The following is a 27,184-nucleotide window of genomic DNA, read 5'->3' as shown; positions in this document are numbered from 1 at the left end:
TCTTGGTGCTAGAATGAGGAAGACTCATTTATGTGATTAAATTCTCATTTATTTGATAGAAGATTAAAGCCTTCATTGAAAAATGCCAGAGGCTATTTTTAATTTGGAGGCTCAATTTTAATTGAAATACCATCATTCCAATTTGAGCATTGAAGAGTAACAATGAAACTGCATTAATTTAAGGCAGTCTTTCCTAGTTTTGCTTTTATAAGAAAAATATTTGTAAACTTATCTTTGTTTTTATTTGTCTATAAAATAAAAACAGTATATTGAGCATGCCATACACATGTTCATGACTGGTTCTTTGTCAAATAGGACGACCAAAGGGAAGGATCAGGAGGGCACACACACCTCTGCCCCCAGCCAACTTATCACATTACGGGTGCTCAGTAACTACTCATTGAATCCCAAGTGAATGATTAGCTGCTGGGAGTCAGCCATCTGTCCCGAGTACCAGCACTGCCGGTCCTCGGGAATATCACCAAACCTCTGTGAGCCTCAGTTTCTCCATGTATAAAGTGGGTATGACAATGTTTGCTTGGGCATTTTAGTGGGAGACTGAGAGTCCAAGGAAAATGTGTGACGCATTTTTGGAAGCTGGAAAGGACTTTACCTGAGCAATCATTACCAGCATCACTGCTGTGCAGTTATGTGCTGCTCATCTGTACCCCTTTTCCTGGTATTATTATTCAGTTAACATTGAATAAATCGATATTTTAAGTTAAAAAAAAAGTGAACTAAAAATAAAATTGAAGAAAAATTAGTTTATCATATTAATTGACCTCTACATTTTCTTGAAACCCTGTGCTTATTTTGACATAGTTGTAACCCTTTCTGTATTTAACTTACTTTTCTTTTTCATGGGGGACACTCAAATGTATACTTAGACAACTGAATCATTGTTTTTCAGCAACATTTCTCATGCATAGCTTTTTATGCACATGCCAAGCTTTTCATGTAAATGTGAACAAAGGCTAACATGGCATCTTATGAAGGTAAATGTAGGTAAATAAAAACTTGGTTGTGATGGATTATCATTGTGGCGTTGGCAGTTAGATTTGAATATATTCCACATAAAATTCTCTCTTCGATACGCTGTGAATGTAATGACTGGGGTTTGTTGAAATGAGATCTCGTGGATTCTGATGAGGAAAATCCACCAGCCGTGCCTTACCTTTTGTTCTTCCTTTTTGCTCAGCGTGCAGTTAAATTCACGCTGCAGGACCACCTGCCTATGCTAACTTCATGCCAACACTGCTGCTAAATGATATAAAAAATGAATTGATATTCCTGACTGGGTGCTCAGTTGGTTGGAGCATTGTCCTGTACACTAAAGGGTTGTAGTTCGATTTCCCGTCAGGACATATACCAGGGTTACGGGTTTGATTCCCAACCAGGGAGCATACAGAAAGCAACTGATTGATGTTTCTCTCTCATTGATGTTTCTCTTTCTCTGTCTCCTCCTTCCCCTCTCTCTAAAAAATCAATAAAAAACATATCCTCGGGTGAGGAAATATATATATATATATATATAGCAAAAATGCACTGATAAAGTCATAACCAGTGGCTGGAATCACAACTGCTATAGCCCTAAGTTTTGTTACGGTTTTCATTTTATATATATCATTAGGTGATGTATTCATGATTGAAACTATTGAGTTTATTTTTATTATACGTTGGGCAATGGGGTGAAGACCTGGGTGACAAAGGCTTTCAAGACATGACCCAACACTCTGTCCTGGCAGAGAGAGGAGACACAATCTCACATCAGCATATGACACTTACATATATGAATGATGCTGGAGTCTTGGGTGAAACCACAATAATGACACCTGCATGGCCTTCCCAAGTTCTGAAAACAAATTAAGAGAGAAGATAAAAGAATTGGCAGCCAAGGCTCAAATATCACCTGATTGCTAGTGAAGGCCAGGCTGGAGGGTTGATTTGTTGTTCTGCTATGGAAGGAGCCCCAGAATGAAGCACAGGTCTCACTGGCTGGGACAGACCTCTCTGTGGGCCCAGAAGGTCAACTCAAATTATGGAGGGTCAGAGATGAACTCTCATGTCCCAGAGGGAAAAGGGGAGCAGCTGCACCCAAGATGCTAGTTCATGTACCCCCACATCACCCATGTGGTCAGTCACCCCACCTCCCCTTGAATGGAATAAATGAAGAGGTGAAAGGAGCCAGAGTGTTATCTGGTTGAACTGTGCCAGATAAAAAAAGGATCCACCCCTCAGTATAGGACAGATTAGGTAATATTTGATGTCAGGTGAACTGGGCAGAAAGCAAAGGACCATCAGGACTTAGCTGAGTGCTCAGGGGAGACGGGGTAGGATGTTCCACAGGCAGGGAAGGTGAGTGTGTGTTGGAAAGGGTCTGGAGCTGGCAGCCCAGGTCACAAGGCTGGGAAGACCCTGCCACAGGAGCTAGGGAGCTCTGTCCGGGCCCCAGGTGCTTTCAGAAGCGGTGCCCTTGAGTATTTCATTGTGAATGTGCATAAGAGAGGTGGTTTTTTCTTCATCGCATCCTTGCATATTGACCTCCGGGAGTATTTTTTTCATATATTTGCATGGTTCCCTCTATAATTTCTCTTGGCTAATTACATTTAATTACAGTCTTTCCAACTGTGTATTGAACTCAGTGACTAATCATCAGATTTCAATGGCGAGGAGTCTGTAAGTTTTGGTCTGTGTGACCTACGGGAAAATAGGCTGCAGAGAGAAATGAGTCCTCCCTTTCCATGATAAAAATTTTGTTTGCGGTTACAGTGAAAGCTGCCTCTAAAAAAATTTAGTTCTGAGATGGTTTTCAGAACTGAAGTTTACCGCATGTGTCAGTCCGGGAGGACCCCGTGGACCCCAGTTCACTGGCTCCTGCTCGGATAGATTCACAAGCCAACAGCCTATTGATTTGAGCAGCTTCTTCTGCTGTTTAAGGGATTATAGCACAGGGTTCTCCAGAACTAAGTCCTGAGAAATGGGGCCTCAAAAAACAGTAACAATCAATTATGGGACGACTTGCTACATAGATTTTGTTATTCAGGCGTTAAATCATGTTTGTTCCAAAACAATGTTACTAAAAAGGGAACAAATCTCTTTTGTACAATGAGACTAAAGTGGGGTGTATCCTGCACTGCGTAAAGCTGTTGTTGACTCTTTACTGAATGCTGTGGGTGTGGAAATGTGGGAGAGAGGAAACCCTTCAGCAGCCTCCTGTCTTCACAGAGTTTGAAGTTTCACTGGGAGATGTGACAAACATCCACATGATAGGTGCTCAATAAGAACAGTCCGTGAATAAGCCACAGGATGTCTGCTTCCAGCATTGACCCCTCGGGCACTGAACACTTTGGCAAGTGTTCACAGCATAGTGCCCGTTGCCTGACACCCTGACTCGTGCTCCTGCCTTGAACCACAGAGCTCGTTGATTTGCCCTGTACCTGACATCCCCTCCACCATCTGAAACCTCGTAGATTTTAAGAATTCCCTTCTTGGCTGTCATTTGTCATTTTATCTCAGTTCCCTCCTAGCTCTCCCATTTTCTGAACTAAGTGTATCTCGAATGTGACACACAGAGAAAGAAGAGAGAATCGGGTTCTTTAAGACAAAAGGGAAAGTTCTGGAGTCTATTTATAAGGGGCTGACGTGAAACGTCCTGGGGTCAGTCATTTTCTGAAGGATGCTGTAACATTACAGGATATGGTTATGTTTTTGTTTGTTTGTTTTTTCTTAGTGCTCAAGGTTCATTTTATTTTATCTTTGTGGATGTTTGGCTACTGAAAAGTTGACTTGTTTTTACAGCGATTCTTGTGGACTGGATTGGATTAAATAACTATGTTGTTTTCCTTAAACAGCTTTATTGAGTTATAATTCACATACCACACAATTCATTCATTTGAAGTGTACAGTTCAGTGGCTTCCAGTTTTCAGAGTTTTGCAACCATCATCACGGTCTATTTTAGAATATTCTTCTAACTCCAAAAGGAAACCCTCCCTCCTTAGCTGTCACTACTTCCCCCCTGCCAATTTCCCCCAACACTGGGCAACCACTCTAATGAAGGGAGCAGTCAGTAGACAGTACGGATCAAGTGGACACTGACCCCTTAACTTTGATGATTGGAGCGGATAGTTTACAGTATCTGTTGGGAAAGTCTAATGTTTCTAAGTGTGATGATTAGAACAATGAATCTCATAAAAATAAGACAAGCTGCAAATAGCCACAGGTCAGTGTGGCCAGTACTGCTTGGCCACTGTCAGGTGTGAGCACCAGCCACGTGCAGACAGCCGTGGCCTACAGTACTTCACCTCTCTGCACGAGGGATGCTTAATAAAGTCTACAGTCATAGTTCCAGGCCCTGCACCGTTCACCCGGCACGACCCCATCTCGGACATTCTTCGTGCAGGGACTTTGCTAGGATACCTTGAATGGCTCTACCTCAGCCAGCTCACAGCACAGCTGGGGGGATGGATGTGTATAAACAATAGATACAGAATGGTGTCAAAATGCTCTAGGTTTGGCACAGAAGGGACTCATGAAGACAGTCAGTTATGCCTGGCGACACAGGTGGGGAAGGGGAGTGTCAGCAGGAGATTAGCTACAGTGCAGTGATAAAGCTTGGGGGCCGGTAGAAGGGAATTTAGGTAGAGCGACCAGTGCAGTGCGTTCAAACGCAAGGAGGCGGGAAGCAGCCGAGAGCCTGTGGACGTGAGCGGATACGCAGCTGAGGGCAGCGAGCCTGTGAGAGGTACCACATGGGATGCCTCGGGGGTGGGGCCCCACCCACTGTGTGAGTTCCTTGTGGCTGCTGCAACAAAGGACCAAAGCTGGTGGCTGAGAACCACAGAAATTGATTGTCTCTCAGTTCTGGGGGCTGGAACTCCAAATCGAGGTGTCAGCAGGGCCATGCACCCTCCGAGACCTGTCGGAAGGATCCTTCCTTGCCGCTCTAGTTCTGGTGGCTCCAGATGGTTCTTGGGGAGCAAAGACAGACATGCAAGAGTAACCACTATAACATTGTTTCTAATTGAGGAAAACTAAAAACCTTCTAAATATTCATTCATTGGCATGGAAATGCCCACATATATAGTATATCCATACCATTGAATGCTCTGTGGCTATTTAAAGGAATGAGATGGCTCTCTACATATGTACTAACATGCGAAGTTCTCTAAGATACAATAAACGAGTACAACGAGTGTTGAAAAATGCCTACTGTAGTGCACCCTATATGTAACAAAGAAAGAAAAAATTACCTGTCGATTTTTATATCTTTCCAGACCTTTTTAAAAAGTGTCTACTCACCTCTAACCGTGTTTACCTGTAGGGGAAGGAAGGGGTTGGGCAATAAAGTAAAAAATAACCTTTAGTTTCTCTAACATATCTTTCTATATTCTGTGAACTTTTCAGTAAGCACGCGTGATAATAAAACTGGGGATCTGCTGTGACGGAGATCTCAGGAGGCAGCCCCGGGAGGCTTGGCCACCGGGTGAATGTGCAGAGCGGCAGGGCGCCAAGGAAGGGGCCAGGGGCGCAAATGACAGGGGTGAAATGGGGACGCATGAGTTCAGAACTCTCACGAGCGAAGGGTGGTGTTTTAAAGAGGGAGCTATTTTTGAATAAAAGGAGCCAATCAAGAAGACAGGAGCTATATGTTTACCGGCAAAGAGATCCATGGGTTTTGTTTGAGAAACAGAAGGATTTATGTGTCTTTAGCTACAACTGGCAAACTCTTGGGCAAGGAACACCGGGAGGAGAGAGTTGGTGGCGGAAATTAGTGTCATCCCCAGAACTGCTTTAGCTGAGGAGTGTACGAAGCCACCAGTAACCTATCACTGTGATCTACATACGGCGCACAAAGTAAGAAACCCTCTCAGGGACACGGACATGTCTGTACAAGGAGGCGGAAAATTCTTTCCACTTGTTAAACCATTTCTTCCTCTCATTTTCCCTTCTTGCAGCCTTCTTTGTCTTTTCCTCCCTGAGCCCTCCCCCCCTGAGCCCTCTCCCCCCTCCCCCCTCCCCCCACCCATCTCCCCCTCACCCCTCCCCTCACCCATCTCCCCCTCCCCCTCCCTCCCTCTCCCCTCTTTCTCTCCCCATCCCCCTTCCCCTCCCCCACCCATCTCCCCTCCCCCTCCCCCTCCCCCACCCATCTCCCCCTCCCCCCACCCATCTCTCCCTCCCCCTCCCCTCTCCCCCCTCCCCCTCTCCCCCTCTCCCCTCTCCCCCTATCCCCCTTCCCCTCTCCCCTCTCCCCCCTCCCTCCCACTTGCACACACACGCCCCCCACACACACACTCCTGTGATACAAACTTGCCAACCTGAAAACAACAGGTGTCAAGAAAAGGAACTGACAAAGACAACGACATCCAAATCAGATAAGCACCTTCAAATGACAGCGGGGACAGAGCCAATGACAACATGTGACAGTTTTGTGGCCTCCTTTCATAAAAAATGTGAATCTGGTAACATTAACATAGCAGAAGCTCACAAGTCGAGTGACAGCAGTGTTTCCAGCATCAGCTTTTACTTGCCCTGGCGTTTTACTGTTTGTGAACAAAGCGCAGTCGTTCCCGTTGTCTCGTTTGAGCCTCACGTCAACCCTTTGAAGGAGCCAGTGGCTCCAGATCTTTGCAGAACAGGCTGCTGAGGCGGGAGATGGGCACAGGAGGGGGAGCCAGGCCTCAGGGCCCTGTCCGCTGACCCGTCACTTGCACAACACTCCCACGCCTGCCTGGCCTTGGCGCATACCTGGGAACGGCACTGATGTGTCTCTCGGGCTGAACCTTGCAGACTTGATCCTTCGAGAACTTGTTTTGTCAGCTGTCCCGACTTCGAAGAATCACAGAAGTTAGCAGAATATATTAATCCGTGTTATTTACTGAGCAGAGTGGTCCTTTGAACAACGAAAAGCTTGGTAAATAAGGGACGGAGTGTGCTCCCTGGTGGGGAGTGGGGGCACCAATAAACAGCTTACGATCTAAAAATGCAGACTTTCATTTCAGAAGCCGTCGTTACCATGTTTCGCTCATGGTGCTACCATATTCGGGATGGTAGTTTATGGGATACTACGAAACGCTGTGAGCCGTGGAGGGAGGACCAGAGGAATGGGGTTCTGTCCTAACCAGGCTCGAAGTTCTCCCTGGTACCAGGGCTGCAGATTTCGGCTGTATTTGTTCATAGGAAGAAAGAGCTGTTAATTAACTATTTCACTAATTTACGGCATGCGAAGCCTAGCTTCTCCATCTGAAGGAAGAAAGCAGAGAAATTGTCACTAAACGTTCTACCTGCTGGAGGTACAAGTGCAATAAGGAAGTCATTCACTAATGTACCCTCCCTTTCTAGAAGTTTCCGGACGTAAGAGTGTGCAACGTCACACTCCTGGCAAAGTCATCAAAAAGCTAAACTACACACCTACCTGGGAGTGGAGATATACGTTAGCACCTCCGATAAGTGAGGCCCCCACTGGGTGTTCCCTGCTCCTTGGGGACCACTGTCCCGTCCCTGCAGCATCATTGTCAGACACCAGCACCTGACGAATGGCTAGCAGGTCTCAGGTTGCCCTTCCTGCAGGTTTTCTCACCTCCGCCGCTTCCCAGCTGCAGGACAGTTACCATGGCAACACCTGTTGAGGGCAGACAGAAAAAACTAGCTCTGCAGCCAGGGAGCTGCTCCTGCTCTCAATAAAAATACGTTCTTCTTGGAAAGGGGATTCTTTTCACTCGACTGCACCACCGAAAAGGACTTTCAGAGCAATTATTTTTCCCAGGGTCGGAATCTTTTTGATGCTTAATTTTTTCCCCCCTTCATTTTATCTTCATAGTGGCCTCTCCTTGGCACCCCTGGGAACGGTCCTTTCTTGCCTCTTCCATGTTTCTGTTCCTATTAAAGAAAAAACAAAACCCCAGAAAACACTCCTTTCTTAACGGACTGTTGCTTTCTGTACACCAGGGTTGCAGCTGTGGGAGCTGTGAGAGATGAAGCAGGAGGCACGGTGTCAGGAAGGTCTGTTAACACAGGAAACACAGGGAAGGCCGGGTGTGAGCAACAGCAGCTGGGGATGGGGGACACGAGGGAACAACAAGGGAGCTAAGCAGGGAGAGATGTGCAGCCCAAGCGGCACAAGAACGCCAGGACAAGGGGAGGAAGCGTCCTGAGTTACGCTTTTCCATGTTACCTGGCCCATGCGCATTGTCTCACTGAGGTACCACTGAGTATATTTAGCACCATTTTCTTGTATGATTACTTTAAAGGGCTGAATATTGAAATTTTAATGGAAGGAAATGTCTCGTCTTTGAGGTTAATCTCTGTTGTATTGACAATTTATTTAACCCATTCTAGAATTCAGATGGATTAACAAGAAACCATATGCGTTAGTTTATAGCTATGTTTGATTTTTGTTACCATAAGGGTATTGAATTGCTAACATTTATCATTTGGACAAATAGGGGTTGTGTGTAACGAGCTGGATTAATAACTGGGTTGGTAAGCGTATCCAGAGGGAACTGATTAATAAGAAGTTTTCCAGCAGGTGAGCCTAATCCTGTCCTGGTCAACATTAGACCTCATTTGGGGAAAATACATTGCGGGCCAAGACTGGGAAAGGTGGCTGATGTACTAACACAGGAGAGAAACAAAGTTCAAGAACATCTTGACATTTAATGCAGTGACCCAGCTCTAAGAGGCACAGGGCTGATGTGAGCACCACCACCACCAATTAAATCACCAAAAAGCAGTGAGGAGAGAGGCGGCCAAGCTTCATCACTTACGGGAGACATTTAGGTTTGTGTTAGTCGAGTATAAGATTCGTGGGTGGCAACAGTGTGATGTAGCTGGTGGGAAACGCTCCTGTGATCTCAGGCTTTTGAAATAAAAGTAATATCTGGACTGAAGAGAGCATCCTGCTCTGCTCTCCGCCCAGGAAAGAGCTACTCCATTTGGAGAAATGCCTTTGAGCTTGGTCCTGGGAAGAGAACCACCCCCCGGCGGGCGTGCCAGCCCCATCGTGCCTCTCCCGGCCCCCCATGTGCTCCTCTCACACCATCATCCTGCCCTCCCTGAGTCGGAATTCATTCTCACTGAAGCAGGAAATATTTGAGGGGCTGAAGCTTCCCCCAGTCCAGTGGGACGGGCCCCTGACGTTCTCTGCGTTGCCTACAGCAGGGTCTTGCTCACTGCTGGCTGGACTCATTCGCCAAGTTTTCATCTCCCTGCTGAGAGGGGTCTTGCTCAGTGCTGTCCACTGGGGTGGCCTCCACTGCATCCCAGTGGCCTCTGTCGCCATACAGGTGCAGAATCTAATATCTCAGGGATGACTTCCAGGTTCCCACGATACTTACTCTTTGACCTTCCATATTTCAGCTCTTTCTCTTCCTGTGTGTCTAACTGTCTGGGCTGAGTATCTCCTTTGGTACCATGATCTGTCTTGGCCTTGCCAGGAGGTCTTCTCGAGAACTGTGGCTCTTACCCTGAGCCACTGCCCGGTGGCTAGATTCCACTGCTCTGACTAGACCTCCAGGATGGTGGTGGACCACTGTTCTGACCTCACCAGCTCATTGCTCCCGGCTGACAGCTTTGCCTTCCTATGATAGCTGTTGCCCTGAGAACTCCTGGCCACCATCACCAAAACCCAGGTGAAGACTGTTTCCTACATCAAGTCGAGGTGACCTTTGTCCAGTGGGTGCTGTGCTTGGTCCCTACGTTGGGCTTTGTAGCTGGAACACACTCTCTACCTGCTGTGCTCTTGTGAGTGGGCCTGGCCAGACCCAGCTCCGTTCTTACAGCCTTTGTGCTCCTTTGAGTTACAGTAGGTGATAGCCAAGACCATATCCTTTGAAACAAAAAAGTGACTTCTTTAAATAGGTGTCTTCAAGTATTTGAAAGGTTGCCATGTAAGGAAACTATCAGTCTTGTTCTGCATGGCTCTAGAAGTTAGAACCAGGACTTGAACTAGGTTGACACCACCAAGCCCCTAGGGTGCAGAAAAGCCTTCCTGACCCCGAACCCAAATCTAACAGCACTTCCTTCTGGGTGCCCTTCAAGGTCTCAGTTTTGTTTACTGGTTTGTTTCACAGCAACATGGATAAAAGAAAGTGTTTATTGGGATAGCATTTGAATGTGTGATGTATTGCTGTGGTAATATACCGACCGTGAGCAACCTGTAATTCTATTACTTTCTCTGTCTTCAGGGACTGCCAGTGAGAACAGCTTCATTATAACAATATCCTGGAGACTACTCTGATTTTTTAAAATTAATTCACTCCATCAGCAAATAAATATTGAGTGCCTATTATGTGTTAGGCCCTGTGATTCATTCATTGCTCAGTACTGTTAGCTTATATTGAACCAAGTCCTCTTGACATTGCCCTTGTAAACCGGATGTCACAGAGGCTATAGAGAGGGTTCAAGTATCAAATGGGGTTAGTCTGTAGACCACCTGTAAGTTTCTTTGAAATTTGGGAATCGTGAAGTGAACTTCATGATTCTAGTCTCGTATTAAGTGGATATCTTGCCCTCAAGTATGGTTTTTAAAAGTCAAACATGAATTTGGAGTCTGTGCTACCAAGTCCCTGTATTTATCTCCCCAGAGAGCAGGGATGTCAGGACTGCTTCCCCAGAAAGGACAGTAACACATGACTTTGAAACAGCACTCCTCTCCCGGGGCCTTTCCCCAGCCATTCCAGCTGGAGCTTGGGCCAGCCCATCTGTCAGGTGCATATCCCATTCCTCGGGGGCCCAGTGACCAAGAAATTGAACTCTATTTCAGTTCCTCTGAGTGACTTTCGCTAGAACAAGCCTTCAGGTTAGTTGGCAAAATGCAACATGAATTATCAGCGTTCACTTGTTTGAGCCTCTTTATGAATGTCATCTTCCTTGTTAAGAACCTGCTAGCAGTCCTCATGAAAACTGTCAGTCAAAAAATGGGTGTGAAAAAAAGTAGTGCTGAGCTTGGCATCCCACTGGCTTAGTATACCCAGTGGGGGGCAGTCACACTTGACTAGATACCTGCTTTCAGAAGTCCCAACATTCCATTCAGTAGAGAAAGAAACCAACATCGAAAGCATAAGATTTCTATTTGATTGGATCAATAATCTTTTGTGCTGATTAGCTGCTGTCCACACTTAAAGACAGTCATGGATGAAAGGGGACCTGAAGGAGCCCTTGGGCCATGCAGAATTAGATCCAGGTGACCTCCGTCAGAACGCGACCGTTTGCGGTGGAGCCTGGGGATCCTAAGTCGTTGCAACGACCCCAGCGATTCCAGCTAAGATTACACTTGGGTTTGCCATCTTTCTTTAAAAGTTTTATGCAAAATGACTGACATGAAAATGTTCACATGCCATGGAGTTATTTTTTGTAACAGCTTTATTGCAATATAATTCACATACCGTACAATTCACCTATTTAAAGTGTACAGTGTAATGTTTTTTAGTACATTCACAGTTATATAGCTATCTCCACAATCAGATTTAGAACGTGTCCATTACCTCAAAAAGAAACCCTGTCTCCTTAGCGATCTTCTTCATTGTCCCCAAACCCAGGCAACCACTGGTTTACTTTCTGTCTCTCTATTTGCCCATTTAGTTTGCATGGCTGACAGTGGAAAGACCTGGAGTTGTGTATCTTGTTCTGATATTTTTAGACTTATTAAAAACAAAAAATAAAATAATAATGTAGCTGAACACATCGGCCAACAAGGGAGTCATTTCTCGCTTGGTAACCGTCAGGGAGGCAGTAGAGGAATCTCAAGATAATGAAAATAATCTGCTGACCCTGGAAGAGGGCAGAGCTTGGTCTGAGATGACCATCTGTGGTCCGAGGAAAAGAGTATCACAGATGTGCATCTAGCAGGCCCATGTGCTCCTCGGTGTTATATATTGCAGACCTGGAGGTGTACCTCAGTCTGTTAAAATAATTGAGAAGTTCTGAATCTTAGTCAACAGCCAGGATGTTCTCCTTAGAATATAAAGCATTCACTCACTGATTCATTCATTCCACCTACCCTTCCCCACTCTTCCCTCTCGCCTACCATGGTGTCTTACCTAAAGCAGAGGTTCAATGCAAGACATATTCATTAGAGGACAGGACGAGGACTGGAGAGGAAAGGCTGGGCACTGAAAATAGAGCAGAGCCACGGATGACAGGTGGGACCCAGGGTCACCATCGAGTCAGGAGGGAGATGAAGGGAAGACGTCCCTGCGTCTCCCCCATTTCTCACATTTTCCCCATTTCCTCAGTGGAATGGATGAAGGAACGTCTCAGGACTCTAAGAGATCTGTGTGTCCTGCAGGTCACGCCTCTCATGCTGCACCCGAGACTCTCCTTTTAATAAGACATTTCACAATGCGATCACAGCTTGCCTCCCCCCAAAGCATAAAGCATGCTCTTCAGATTCAGATAACAGTTCCTTGAATTTTGATATTACTACAAAAGCACATAGATTTCTTTGTCATAAAACTAGGAAACATATGGAGGGAGCAAGTAATTGATGTGTACTTGATGATACTGACTTGGCTGTGATTTGGGGAAAAACTTTTGATTCACTGCTCTTAGTAGTTTAGCCTTGGCTCTGCAGCTCAGCATTTGGCATAAATTTGCTAAGATTTTTACAATGAAAGGGACAAGTATCTTTCACATTCTTTACCCATCAGCAGCTTTTTTTTTCTCTTTGGTTGTAGGCCAAGGAGGAAGAGAGAACTCTCGCCGCAGCGTTTCAGAGGGACAGCTTTGCCAGAGTTGTGAATAGTTACTTGGACAAAGTTTCCTCCAAGGTAAATATTACCCTTGTACCAGTAAGCGGGCTCGTCGTTAGAACTGGCCGGTTGCAGTGGGACCGCACAAAGGCTCTGTTGTTTAGTTCAGTGGGAACCCCGAGTGGGAGGAGAGCGAGACGATGGAGGGGAGAAAGCGGAGCTGTTGGGGTGCCCTGCACTGTTACCAGGAGAACCCCATGAGAATCTGGGCGCTCGCTGAGCTGGACTGGAACTGTGTGGGAAAAGGGAGTGAAGGGGATGCTTTCTCAGATATCCATGAAAACAAAGCCGGTGTGGTTTGATTATAAAAATAGCATTTTGTCTTTATGAGCCAAGAATGGGGTGACTCCCTTTAGAGGTTAAGATAAAATATATGCTGTAGGCACGTCACAAGGGGGAAAACCGTGAATCATTAATATTTTACACCAACTAATACGTGCAAATATGAAAGACGTGAAAGAGATCCGTGTTTTTCTATAACGAAAACACCTTTCATTGGTCGGTAACAAATGCTCCATGAAGTTTATGGTTTGGAAGTGGGGAGAAGGGGAGAGGTGTGTGTGTGTGTGTGTGTGTGTGTGTGTCAGACAGACAGGCAGACACACCAGAGAGAAGCCTGTGAGCGTCACACTGTACGCTTTGGAGGAGTAACTGCAGGCGCTTCCTCTATGAATCGTGAGCTCAGCGGGAATAAAGGCTGAACAGAAGCAGCTGAATTCAGAGTCAGCTCCAGTGTTCGTGAATTAGCTGCCAATATCCTCGCACAAATTGCTGTGTCATTTCTGTGACGTCCCCCTGGGGCTGCTCAGTCTGGAGCTAAAAGCTGCTCTTGCTCAGCCCTGAATTATATCTGATGAAACGCCTCCTTCCTCCTGATAAAGCTCTCTGAGCACACGCACACACACACACACACACACGCACGCACGCACAGAAATGCAAAAATATATGCTCCAATTTAAAGGAAAAGAAACTTGTCCACTTTCCCTGATTGGCAGTTGACACACAGTTGCCATGACGGGCCTCTGGCTTGAAGAAGGCGATTTCAGATGGGCGGGGGGGGGCTTCCTGCTCAGCCTGGCTGTCCTTGCTGGAGGGGGCTGGTGGGGCTGGAGGCTGGACATCAGAGCGGGTTTTGTGATACGGCTTGTTTCCGTTCTAACAGAGAAGACATTGTTCAGTGAGACGGCTGGCAGATCTGTGCACACAGAACAGGACAGAGCAGAGCAGGGAGGAGCTGCAAAATGCTCAACTGTACATCACCAGGGAGGGTTTTTTAAAAATATATTAACGGCATATCATTACTGTGGACGCAAGTCTAATTTGGGGAAACAGTTTTCCCTAAGTGAGGTTTGCTTCGCCTTGCACTGCGCCTGTGCGGCAGGAGAGAAGTCTGTAAGGTAGCCGAGTGCCTGCCCTAGCCCTGCAGTGACAAGGCTTAGACTCAGGACAGTGCAGAAACACTTTATAAACACCACACGGGCTTCTCGAGCACTGCTGTGCCGTCACATTCCCAGCGGTGTAAGTAAAAAATGCCTGATTCACGTCACTGGGTGGCCCGCAGAGGCGAGTGTGGGCGCGGAGACTGGAGGAAAAGACACGCACAGGAAGTGCCTTCAGGTGAGGCCGTGCTGCAGGCCTGCGGGGGAGTGCGGGGGGGTGGGGGTGCCCCGCCCAGGTGTTTAGCCCTGAAAGGCAGCAAGAGTAGAAGCGCAGGTTCAAAGCCCCGTGCAAACCGGCCTTGGAAACTGCACCAGCAGGAGTGGGAAACAAGGCTGAGGCCAGGGTTTCTGCTGCTTAGGGCTCGGCCTTCACCCAGGCCCCCACCCTCCCCAGCACAGGAATCTCGAGACAGTGTGGTCCCTGATGGCCCCGGTGCCTGGGGACTTCCTGTGCATGTGTGTTCGTGTGTGTGAATCTTAGTGGAGCAGAAAAAGCTGTTGCCGGGCTGCAGGCTCGGCGTTCACAGCCAGAGCATGTGAACTGGAGGCCAGGGCTGCCGGTGAGCAGGTTCGCTGGACCATCCCCAGCCAAGTTCAAGGGCCTCTCCTCCTTATGCTCAGAGATTTATCATTGCCCCAATCTCGGCTGGCATTAAGAAGGACTCCCTGCATATTTTTACAAGAATTATTCCTATAAGTGACGACATTTCTGAAATTCCAGGTGTGATGATGTCAGGTACAGTGGGCCATGGGCCACTGCACACCCTTTCAGCTGTGTGTGGCCTGCGGAAGGATCGTCTTCCTGCCTGAAGCAGATCGTTACTGCGTCACCGTGACGTTCATGTGCAATCTGCTGCGCTGTTTGTCCATTTCTCAGTCTTTTATCATGCATTCGACAACATTTTTATAAAGGGATTTGTATAATCTTTTAAAAATGTTTAAAGTATATTTATATGATACTTTCAAGTAAACACACCAAAAAAAAAAGAAAAATTAACCAAGGTGCTTCCTTCCCTTTCCCTTTATTGTTTCAGTCTATTTGGTACATTTATCTGGTCTGGCTTTAAAGCAGTTCTTATTTGATTTTTTTTAACAACCAAGTTAAGGGCTGGCAAAGGGGGTGAGGCAGAGGTGCGACCAGTCTTTAACTCCCCCACCAGGAGCTCCTTGGAGGCCCCAGTGACAGTTTGCAGAGTGACTGCTGGCCCATCTGTGACTCCAGTAGCCTTTCCCCTTCCTGCCTTCTTGTTCCTGTTCTGCTGGAATCCACAGTGACCACTGTCCACGAGGCCTGATCATTAGCATGTTCTGGTGACAACCGGGCTCCCATGGCACATAACCACAGCCTGCCAGGAAGGGAGGGCTCCCAAGCAGCTAAGCTAGCGTGCACCTCTAAACAGAGTGCCCCCAGTCTGGGCGTTTGTATCCTGTAACCCGCCAGGTCTGGCATCTGTGTCTGTTATGAAAGGAAATGTGTAGCAATAGCGGGAAACTAGAGTGAACACTCATGACACAGTTTCATTTAACAGACACTGAGGAGACTGTACTTCTTTTGAGGCGAACACTGGCCTCAGCAGTGTTGCAGAGTGACTGCTGGCCCATCTGTGACTCCAATGCAAATATTTGCAAATTTGCAAATATTCATTCACCCAACCTGACTACCCTACTGCTGCTATTACTATTATTATTATTCTCATTTTACTGAGGAGGAGCCGAGCTCAGAGAGGGGAGTAGCTGTTGTAACGCCCACAGGCAGTGTGGGTGAACCGCACTGGCACTGGGGGCGTCTACGCCAGAGTCTAGGGTTTGGGCTCCATGCGCCCTACCACGGGCACCCCCTGTACCGCAGCAGAGCTTACCTGACTGTCACATCCGTTTGGGGTCTAGAAACACCCTGCCATCCCCACACAGGTACACACACTCTGTTACATTGTCGATTTGGGAACAGTGTACTCCTTGTCAGTGGAAGCAGACTTTGTCATTTCTGTCCTTCTAGAACTCAGTGTGGGTGCAGATTGCTGCTGCATGGCAAACACAGGGTCCCAGGCACCGCAGCCCACAACTGTAGGGTGAGCTCTGCTGTGTTGCATGCCTGCACGGGGTCACCCCAGCAGCTCTGCAGAAAGGCCAAAGGTGATTATTGGCCCTTTCCTTAACACCTTTTTCAGTGGGTGGGCCCTGTACTTCTTGACCTAAACTGTCCTGAGGCCGGTAGTGTTCCCCAACTTGCCAGCGTTGACAGAGGCCACTCATCAGCTGATGTGTCAATAAGATGGACATCTGATGGCTCTTCCCTCTCCCTGCTATGGGATAGAGACAGCTGCCTTCCAAGGTCTTGTCTTAGCCCAGTACTTCCCACAGTGTGCTCTGGGAGGTGTTAATGGGCGCAGCTCCCCCGCCATGGCCCTGAAAGAGAAAAAAGATTTTACTTATGGTCGGGTATGTTTGGGAGACATAGGTAAAACAAAATTAAATTGATTTGCTTATTGCAGGTTTCTCAGAATGTTCTCTTGACTCTCCCAAGCTAGATGTAGAGTGTAGAATTTCCTCAATGGGTGGAGAGAAATGTCTCCTAACACCCCTCAGTAGAGCTGCCTCAAGAAAAGGAGAGACGCTAGAACCCGACGTCAGGGCAGGCCATCGTGTGTTAAGGAAAAATCAATAAGCTACCTGTGGCATCCTTCAGTTCCATCCAGCCTGTCTTCAATAAAACGTCAGTGAAAGTCTAAGGAAGCATTTCAATGGATGTGATCTAAGGACAAAGCAATGTACATTAAGTGGAATATCTTTTCCATTTAGTTAATTGGTGTAGCTACAGCGTTGCTCTGAATTGTAGCTTTCACTTTCAAACTTTGGAAGACTGAGTCATTTGGACTAGGAAGTAGATGCCAAAGACTATGTTTGGCAACTTAGAGAACATTTTTAGCGTTTGAGTTTCCCTATTTATAGTACAGCGTCACGCAGTCAAACGTTTGGCATGTCTACAAGGGATGCAAACTCTTTAACATTCTCTGTTGTGATCTAACAATTCATTTCAGAGTAAGATGAATCAGTCTCATTTGGAAAATGTTTTATACAAATATTGGCAAGGAAACTCTAACTGCATGTCTGTGGATTGTAAAAATGCTGACTCCCCTAACGTAAATGATGACAAATTGCACAACATTGCTTCTTTCTTCTGCATTGCTGTAATGCTAGGGGATCCGCCTTCGGTTACCCTAAATTCTCTCATGGCTCCGCCCCACTCCTTGCTTGTTAGGTTTTGTTAATCCACAAATCAGTTTCTAGGTCCTTCCAAATGTCAAATTTTTGAAACCTGCCCTTCCTCTTATCCAGTGTTTGTCTCATAATTAAAACTCTGGGTTACTTCACAGCATATGCCTTTTTCTTTTACATTAGAGAATATGAGAACAGTAATATGTAGGATTTTGCCCTTAATTGGCTGAAAAGAAGAGATCTCTCTCTCTCTCTCTCTCTCTCTCTCTCTCTCTCACGCACACACACACACACACAGTGTTGAACTAACGAAAATAGAGCAAACTACATGTACTGTGGTATCCTAGATGGCTTCCTGAAACAAAAAATGGACATTAAGCAAAAATTAAGGAAATCTGAATGAAGTATGGACTTTAGTTAATAATAATGTATCAATATTGGTTCATTAATTGTAACAAATGTATTGTGTTAATGTAAAGTGTTAATAATAGGCTAGAAAACAGTACAGTGACTAATGTATTAAATGGCTAGAATGGATTCCGGCCCGTTTTGTGATGAGAACTGGAGTGGAAAGGGATAGTGATTTCTTCTGTGGCCAAGGTGTTCTGTGAACACAGCCACCTGCAGCAGAGGTTGGCAGGATCCGGGCCAGGAGCACCAGCCAGTGTCCACGTGGGGCTCGAGCTCGCGTCGCTGGCCTTCCCCTGTGCCCGTCTCCAGAGAGGCGGCTGCAGGCTCAGACGTCCGGGCTCCGTTCCCAGCCGTTGCCTGGCTGGAGCTTTGCTTGACTTGTTTAACCTTCCTGAGCATCACTTTCCATTTCTGTGAAATCCGAGAGTCAAACCACAGTTTTCCCCTTGGGGAATCTGTGGTTTGGAAGATTCTGACTCTCTGAATAAGTGTTGGAAGTCTGATTGTGATTGCAGCTATGAAATTCATTGAAGACGAAATTTTGGCATGAAAGCATTTTGCGTGATTATATAGTTTATAGCATAAAATTATTCATTTTTCAGCACTTTTGAACTCTGCCAAAAAAGAAATAGTTCCTGAAAATGATATTGTTGCATGTGAGAATCACTTGTACATTAAGACAAGACCACAATTTTTTTTAGTTACCCACACTAAATCTGAACTCAAAGTCATATTAAAATACTAAATTATACCTTAATCTGTGATAAAGTGTTATGACTCATATAAGGCATATTTTCAAACAAAAATTTTAGGTTAATGTGCTTTTAGATTATACACATAATTGCAATTTAGTTTGAATTTTTTATTTAATATAATTTACAGTGTTATGTGGTATTTTAATTTAGGACAATAAAATTTTAAATACCTAATTATGCTTAAGGTCTTTGAGACTTTCAAGCCCCCACTACATATTCATATTATGTTTGCCGAGTTACTCAACTGATAATTATTTCTTAATTCCTTTTTTAAAATTTTTTATTTTAATATTTAATTACCAATGACATGCAATATTTTATGAGTTTCAGGTGTCCTTTTTAATTCCTTTTGACCCAGCCATTATGCGTCATAAGAAGTTATTTTCTGTGTTGTGTTTATATTTCTTGTATTTCCTAGCTGTAGTATGTGGGTGCTGGGTTTTGATTAGAGGCATAGAAAAAAGAAACTTTACTTAGATCTGCCTTAAAAGTTAATCCCAATAATAACCACTCGAGCAGTGGAAACGCTCTGGGGAGGGTTGAAGAGTGGTTCTCAAATTTGACTATGCCATAAAATCACTCCGAAGGATTTTAAAAGTCCCCATGTGCAAGCTGTACCCCAAACTCATTAAGCCCATCTCTGGAGGCATTTCTTAAAACTCCCCAAGTGCTTCTGATATGCAGCCAAAGTTGAGAACTAGCCTTGCAAAGAAGGGGAATGCCTCCCAGGGCAGTTCTTTCTATCACAGAATTCCCCTCCTCTCTGAAACTGGGTGACTTGTGTGGCTACGGTCCAATTAAAGAAGGTAGACTTTCAAAGAGAAAGAAGTTTGCCAATATTAAGAAAGAAAAAGTATGTCCCTTATCCTAAATCTCTACCTCACAAATACCAAGGGATTTTTGTCCTGGCTTTGAAAAGATTTAGGGAAAATCTTTTTTCCCTAAGCCAGTGTTTGCTTTGGCTTCTGATCTAGGGGTTTGGGGGCTTGGGGGGCGTTTTCGTTCACGTACAGGATCGCTGAGAGCCAGCACTTGTGGAGCATGCCTGGTACGCATCAGGGCCCGTGCTAGCATCACTGTCTCACAGCCAGGAAAGACAGAGCTGTTCGCTTCAAAATAAACAGCCAGAGTTCTGTTAGGGAAACTCTCTCACTGTAATTGGATACTTAATCATTTATTCATTCATTCAATAAACATTTAGCAAATATACGTGCTATTTCAAAAATAGCTGTAAAATGCCAGAAGAGCACAAAGCATCTGTATCCATTATCTTTTTGCTGTTGCTGTTAACTCTCACCCGGGGCTATTTTTTCCATTGGTTTTTAGAGGGAGTGGAAGTGAGGCAGAGAGAGAATGAGAGCGAGAAAGAGGGAGATATCCATGTGGGAGAGACACATTGATCGGTTGCCTCCCACCCACGCCCCGACCTGGGGCTGGGGATCCAACCTATGGCCCTTAGGTGCACAGGCTGACACTCTAACCATTGAGCCACACCGGCCAGGGCTATATCCTGCTTTTTGCTTCATGACAAGCTTAGTAGCCTAACATGACCCTTTATTTAGCTCGTGACTTTGTAATTGGTCATTTAGGCTGGACTCCACTGGGCCTTTCCTCTGGTGTCAGCCAGGCTTCCATGTGCCACAGAGCTCGGCGGTGGCCTGGCTTTGCTGATCTTGGCTGGGCTCTCACGTGGCTTGGGCTCCAGCTGGGACAGCCTGGCTGATGGAGCTGTCGTCCATGTGACCTCCCGTCCTTCGCAGGGCTGGCCTCCTCTGGCTCACATAACAGAGCCAGCGTTACCTAGAGAAGGCAGGGAAGTGTGCAAGGCCCCTGCGTCCCTGTCTCAGAGCTGGTGCACCATCCCTTCTGCCACATTCCTTGGCCAAAGCAAGTCACACGTCCAGGCTAGATTCAAGGGCTAAGGAAATAGATTTCATCTCTTGATACATGGCACAGAAAAGTCTCATTACAAAGGGCGAAGGTAAAGGAAGGAGTGAGTAATTGTGGTTATTTTTGCCATCAACCACACATGGGAAATCCTACTTCTGTCTTGGGACATCGAGGAAGGTTTCAAAGGTGAAAGTAAATAAAAACGTATTTTTTTTTAACATTTTTAGATAAGAGCAGTTGCATGAACAAAACAGTCAAATTGCAGTTTCTTTAGTGAAAAACAAAATGGAGATTGTAAGTTCCCTGAATGTAGGAAATACGTCACACCCAGCACAGAGCATGTAGGAGGACCCAGCACGTCACATGTTCTTTTTCATTTCTGTCCAAAAAAGAGTCAGTGCCATGAAGCGACAGAGAGTGTGGGCCCACGAGGCAGCTGCCATAGCCTGGCAGCTTCGCCGCTTGCCGCCGGTGACCCGGCCAGGTTACGGCCTTTCTGTGCCTCTGTCTATATAGTGAAGAGAGTCACACCTTTAGTGTCAGGTAGCTTTGGCTGCCAGACAAACACCCAGCCGCTTAACAACTTAAAACAATAGCCACTGAGCTCGCCCGATTCTGTGGGTGTAGGGGTGGGCTGGCTCAGCCCCGCGCCTCTCCTGGCCTCGGGCTGCCTCTCGTGTGTGTCGTGGTCAGCTGGCAGTCAGCAAGGGGTCTCTGCTCCGGCCACTGGCTGACTGTTGGGGGACAGTGAGGACACCTGTGCCCCATGTCCCTCATCCAGCAGGTGAGTCTGGGTGCTGAGAGTGAGAGTGGAAGCTTGCAAAGCTTGTGGTCGAGGTTCAGGAGGATAGACACTCTGTTGCTTCCACTGTAGTCCACGGGACAAAGCGAGTGACAAGGCCAGCGGAGAATTCAGGGTAGAGAAATAGACATTTCCTGCCGGCAGGACCTGCAGAGTCACAGTGCAAGGAGTGAGGATACAAAGGGGGAGAACTGTGACCATTCACATCTACCTGTAGCTCACAATTTTATGAAGAGTAAGTGAAAGGTTAACTTGAATTTTCTAGGTGAAGCTCCAAGTTTAAAAAGTACCTGCAAACAGTGGGTGTTCAGTAAATAAAAAACTATTGACCATATAGCTTAGGTTTTCCTTACATGTGTTAGAAATCAGAGTTGCAGCCACATTTTTAATTGCTGACTGTTACGGAGTCTCAGATGACCCTCGGCGTGGTGCACACAAAGGTCAGATGCTGTTCTTTCTCTGTTGTGAAGGACCACGGACGTAGGGAAAGCTCGCCGCATGTGGACCCTGGCACAGAATTCAGGTGTCCTCACCTGATGAGGCTGGCAGAGCCTGGCAGTGGCAGCCAGCCGTCTCCACGGCTGTCCAGGAGAAAAACCCACTTAATTAATGTGAAAGGTCAACTCAAGAAAAGGCCCAGAGACCAGAAAGCACAATGTTTCGACTCTAAAAATATCAAAGGCCTTTTTAATGGGTCAGAACCCTTTTCTGAATCTATGCAAAGAATGAAAACCTTAATAAATCTTTATTGATTTCTCTCGCTGTTGTGTTGTATGTATTTTCACCAAACCCACCAAACCCCATAGAGTTCAAGATTAATCCACAAATTCCCCTTGGAGCCCATAAACTGGGTTCAGCGGAGATTTCTTTATCTGGCAGCTAGAATATCTCTAATCAGCTATGTGAAGTGGGTCAGAAAAAACTCTCTTCTTTGAAATGAAAAAACATCAAAGGCCATTCAAGGGTGTGTGGTGTAGAAATCTGGCAAACGTGTGCTAAGGATGGCGGCTGCTTCCTACAGCTGTGGAACTTTGAAGCTTCTCAGAGGCACCTCAGCTGGTCACTGGGCTCTGCCTGACCCCAGCCGGTGAGGCCTCTGAGAGATCGAAGCCGCTTTCAGGCCCTGACTTCCCGCTGTGCTGCAGTCCTGTGCGCGATCGCAGGACGTCCTTGCGGCAGGGTGATTAAGATCCGTGGCTCCTGTCCTCACCCCTGTGGCTCTCTCCCTCTCTGAGGGTTGGGGATGGGGCGGGCATTGGCGGCTGAAACCCCGTAAGCCTCAGTTCCTGATTTCATCGATAACCGTACAGAGACACGTGTTTACGCGGCAGTCCCATCACACCTGTAGTCATCGCGTCATTAACAACCGCACGAATATCAAATCCCAGAAATGTAGGTTCCCAGAAATGTAGGTTATCAGAAAGAAAAGGGGACTGTAAGTTAAAATGTCCAAGGTTGCCCAACACAAGCTGATGCCTTGCATCTGTTTTCAAGCCTGCGGCCACATCTGTAGTCTCCTCGGTATTTCACTCTAAAACACACATGCAGGCCACTCTTTCTGTAGACAGCGCCGTTCAGTGCCTCTACCACAAAGAGGAAATGGTTCATTTTGAACACTCAGTGTTTGTTTTTAAAGTAATGTTCTGTGGGTCGGGTAATGAAGTACCTAACCCGGTACCTCGCATATGGGAATAAGTATTTGCAGACTTGGTGTGTCTGTCTCTGCGTGCCCGAGAGTGATTTCTGTGTATGAAACTCGTATTGGCAAGGGAAGTGGGTTTTGTTGATACTGATGGACCATCTGGGCCTTGCTTTCCGAAATTGGATGACTCTATTTATATATAACGTCTTTAGGGGGGAATTCCACATTTTTCAACATTTGTTTGCCAAACTAGAAGCTGTATACAGTTTTCTGGACCCGAGATAAGAGAATGTTCCCTTTGCAAAATATCTTATGTTACTGCAGTGATTTTTTTTTTTAATAAATAAAAATTAAAGGCAAGTATGTTGGACCAGATCTCAAAGATCCCTGGACATTCTAAAGTTTTTAATATTTGTTTCTGCAAAGGATGTACAGTATATTAAACATTTTATATTAAGCACATGTCTTGAATGCTGTTGGAAACCCTATTCAAATGAAAGCCGTCCACAAATCCAGTAAGCATAACCTATTTCATCCCACAAACTTTAGGTGATTAATTAACCGTAAAGGCTAGTTCTGTCTCATACAACTGTAGTATCTACACAAGTTCTCACAAGCTAACTCTGATTAATGGGTCCCTATTCTCTCACCTTTTAGAACTTTTTTTCTTGTAGAAGATGTCATGTCTTATAAAAGAATTGCAACAAACATCCAACTTGGTGGGTGTGGAATAGAAGTTTGCCTCAGTCTCCACCCTGCCCTATTACCCCACAACCATCAAGTTGAGTTTCAATCACCATTTCTCATTGCTTTTGTGTTATGGTTTTCTTCAGGTAGAGTTAAAAAGTTTCTTTGAGAAAGAGAAACGATTTCCCTGTGGTTAATGCCCAGCTGTCCACCTCGGTGTGTGCAGCACTCACCTGGTCCCCGTGGTGCTGGAGCTTGTGACTGTGGTGACTGTGTGGTCTTCACCTTCCTGGCTTGCTGGTGAGACCTTCACTTTGTATGGAACCACATTTTTTCTAATACGCTATGTAATGAGGACAGAATATAAGATTTAGCATAGAAGTCAGGGCTCTGCTGTTTCCTGGGTTGGGCTGGGTCTCAGGCGGCCACTTCATCTCTCCCTCCTATTGTTTTCTCATTTGTAAAACGCCAGTAATGATTTAAAAAATAAAATAAAATATCCCTGCTTTAAATTTCTCATGAGATTGTTGAGCTACTCAAATAGTAAAATCCATGAACATGTTTGATAAACTCGAAAGTATTACCCAAGAGTGAAATAATAATAATAGCTGGTGTGAATTGTGGGGTAAGGGCGGATGGAGAAGGCCCTCAGGTGAGTGGGGACGAGCGATGACTCAGGCTGGAGGTGAGCCCGGACCTGGGTGAAGTACCCCAGAGGGTTCATCCCACCCCGGTCAGACTCTCACCCGGCACGTCCGATGTGTTATTAATAATGCTCTGACCATTGTCTCTTTTGTCTGCCCTGAAAAGGGCTAAGTCAGGCTGATATAATATGTTTTTTAATGCCCATATTAGTTCATATTTTGTGCTATTTTAGTTTTGCATAACTTTGAACTTGAAAGTTCATAAAGTAATTAGATGCTATTACACTAGAAACTGGAACAATAATGTGATGATTTATAGTAACGGGCTTTTATAGAAACAAAGAGTGCAAATGGGCCCTCCTTTAAAGCAGACCTCAGACCTCACACCTTAGCATGGCAACAAAAACAATCACAGGCAAAGCAGGGTGTCTGGATCCCGCAAGATCACCACGCACCGCCGATGACAGAATAGAGTGTGCCGATGGCAGGGTTTCCACACAGGCTCGTGGGTGGGACAGACGGTAGGCAAACCTTCACATAAATGAGAGGACACAGGGAAATGGGGCGTGAAAGAGAGAAACGCAGGTAGCCCTGAGCGGTGACCTTGGGCATGTGAATGCCCCGCCCCTGGGGGCAGGTCTGAGGGAGGAGGTCCCGGGTAAGGAGGCGGGGAGCGGGATGGGACAGTGAGCGAGGAGAGCGGGGTGACCGAGAGAGGCAAAGCCGCCCGCGCAGGGAGCAGCAGGCGCCCTGCCTGACTCCACTGTCTATCTTTTGAACAGTGCGAAACCATGAGAGGGTTTTAAGCAGAGAGCTTGGTGTGATCAGATTTTTTGATTTTTTTTGAGAAGACCCTTATGGCCGGGGTTGGAAGAAGGAACTGGAGGGCAGCCGTGTAAATTCGGTCGCCAAGACCAGAGATGCTGGTGATTTGGCCCAGGGGCGGACCCTGGAGTGCAGAGGTAGGGACGCGCTGAGATGGATTCGACAGTCATCCAAGAGGCCGAGGGTGCTTGGCCTGCCAGGTTAGATGGGGGGCCGGCTGAGAGGGTGACAAATGGGAGGACCTGGGGTGTGACCTCGTGCAGTTAGTAAAGGGCACACCGTTCACAGAGAGGAAGCCTGGAGGAGGACTCTGTTCAGGGGAAGATGGGCTGTCCCGCCTGGTGCACACTGAGGCCGAGGCCTGGAGCCGTCCCAGGGGAGGGTCAGGTGGCAGCTGGACCTTCGATCGAGACCTCAGTTTAGAGGTTTGGGCAGCAGATACACATGGGGGTCAAGACCACCCAAAGGGAACTAAAGCTATGGTGTAACTAAGAGCCAGCTAAATATGATGCAATGTAAGAAAAGGACCTCAGACTGAACCTCAAAGAACAAAAATCCCAAAATCTCACCACCAGGAAGAGGGCAGAGCTCTGGGTGTGTCTTCTCACCCAAATGTGTGGTCACCACAGCTTGTTATTTCCATTTCCTTACTCAGGACACAGTGATGTTTTCATTGACACATGGGTGGATGGTTATACGTGTTGCACATAGAAAATGTGCTCTAAGGTTTCTTTTTTGCGTAGATAGACACATAGAAAAACTAACACAGACCTCACAGTCCTGTGAATGGCAGTTCAGTGACACAGGGAGACAAAATCTTTGATTGTTATTGGATCATGTAAGTGATAGAGGTTTAAAAAAATAAAGCCTGATGGTTACATCTAGAGGCATAATCAGTTCAGGTTCACACTTTTTAAAAAATATATGTCTTAATTCATCTCAGGGAGAGGGAGAGGTAGAAACATCAATGACGAGAGTCATTGATCGGCCTCCTCCAGCGCGCCCCTGACCGGGGACCATGCCCGCAACCCGGGCATGTGCCCTGACCGGGAATTGAACCGCGATCTCCTGGATCCTGGGTCGATGCTCAACTGCTGAGCCACGCCCGGCTGGGCCAGGTTCACACTTTTGGCAACAAGATTTCACAGTTAGTGCCCCTCCTGCTTCACACACCCCCTTTCATGGCACTGAGATTTCTTCATGGGCTCGGGTGGCCTCATCCTGACACACCCGCCACACAGTTTCCCTTCAGCCCCAACCTGAGAGTCTGAACAGCCCTGGATGGTCATGGCTGAGAAATAATTGTTGGCTCTGAGTTGGTTTTGTGACTGTTTACAGCCTGCTGCCTGCATTACCTCGGATCCTGTAAACTTCACAGAGACTTTTATTTGAAATGGAATATATTTTAAACAAATTCGAATTGATCATCTTTTAAAATACTATTTTTTATAAAACATTTATATGATTTCACAATACCACTCTTATAAACACAAATATATACATATTGGATTTGGTTAAAGCAGGATCTGCTGTCTCTTAGAACTTCATATGCCGCGGCTTCCAGCATTTGAAGCAGCCGATCCTGACATCGCTGCTGATGGCGTTTCATCATTTGAATTAACTAACAAAGGGAAATAATCAGATATTAGCTGTGCATTTAAGTGTTTGAGCTACATTGAGCTTTTAAAAGGTACAGACCCTTCTTTAGATACATTTTTGAATAAAGATTTTGTTAAAATAACAAGGAAAGCAGAGAAGGAATATGTTAGGTGGCTTTTCCGGGCCAGGGCACTAAACTATGCGTGTTTCACAAGACACGAGGGTAACGGACATCGATGGCCATGTCAGGTACCCTTTTCTACACTGAATGGATCCCTGGGGTATGAAGACACTGATGGAGCCGACATGCAAACAGGCACACACTTGGAAGGCTGGCAGAATGTGCTCTCAATATGGCTTGAAGTGCTGGTCTAGACCAAACAGAAGTGCCTCAAAATAGAGGTCGTGTCCAACTGTCTATTCCGTCTGTCAGTAGGATTCATGCCGAAGACATTACAGCTGCCTTCGTAGCCAGTACTGTTAGTCTCATGTGGTAACAGTGCTAGGGTCAGATTACTGACCAA

General features: G+C 46.2%; 1 protein-coding gene across 1 annotated transcript in view; it reads left to right on the top strand.

Annotated features, from left to right (window-relative positions):
- Positions 1 to 27,184, top strand: part of PAG1 (phosphoprotein membrane anchor with glycosphingolipid microdomains 1) — a 99,207-nt gene that overhangs the window by 40,906 nt on the left and 31,117 nt on the right. Inside the window, exon 2 of the mRNA XM_081116658.1 lies at positions 12,676 to 12,768. The gene's annotated coding sequence lies outside the window, so the exon portion shown is untranslated. The remainder of the gene's footprint in view (positions 1 to 12,675; positions 12,769 to 27,184) is intronic.

Source organism: Miniopterus schreibersii (assembly GCF_964146895.1).
Source record: "Miniopterus schreibersii genome assembly, chromosome: 17".
Lineage (NCBI taxonomy): Eukaryota > Metazoa > Chordata > Mammalia > Chiroptera > Miniopteridae > Miniopterus > Miniopterus schreibersii.
Note: the sequence above shows the minus strand (reverse complement) of the source record. Positions and strands in the feature narration are given on the sequence as shown.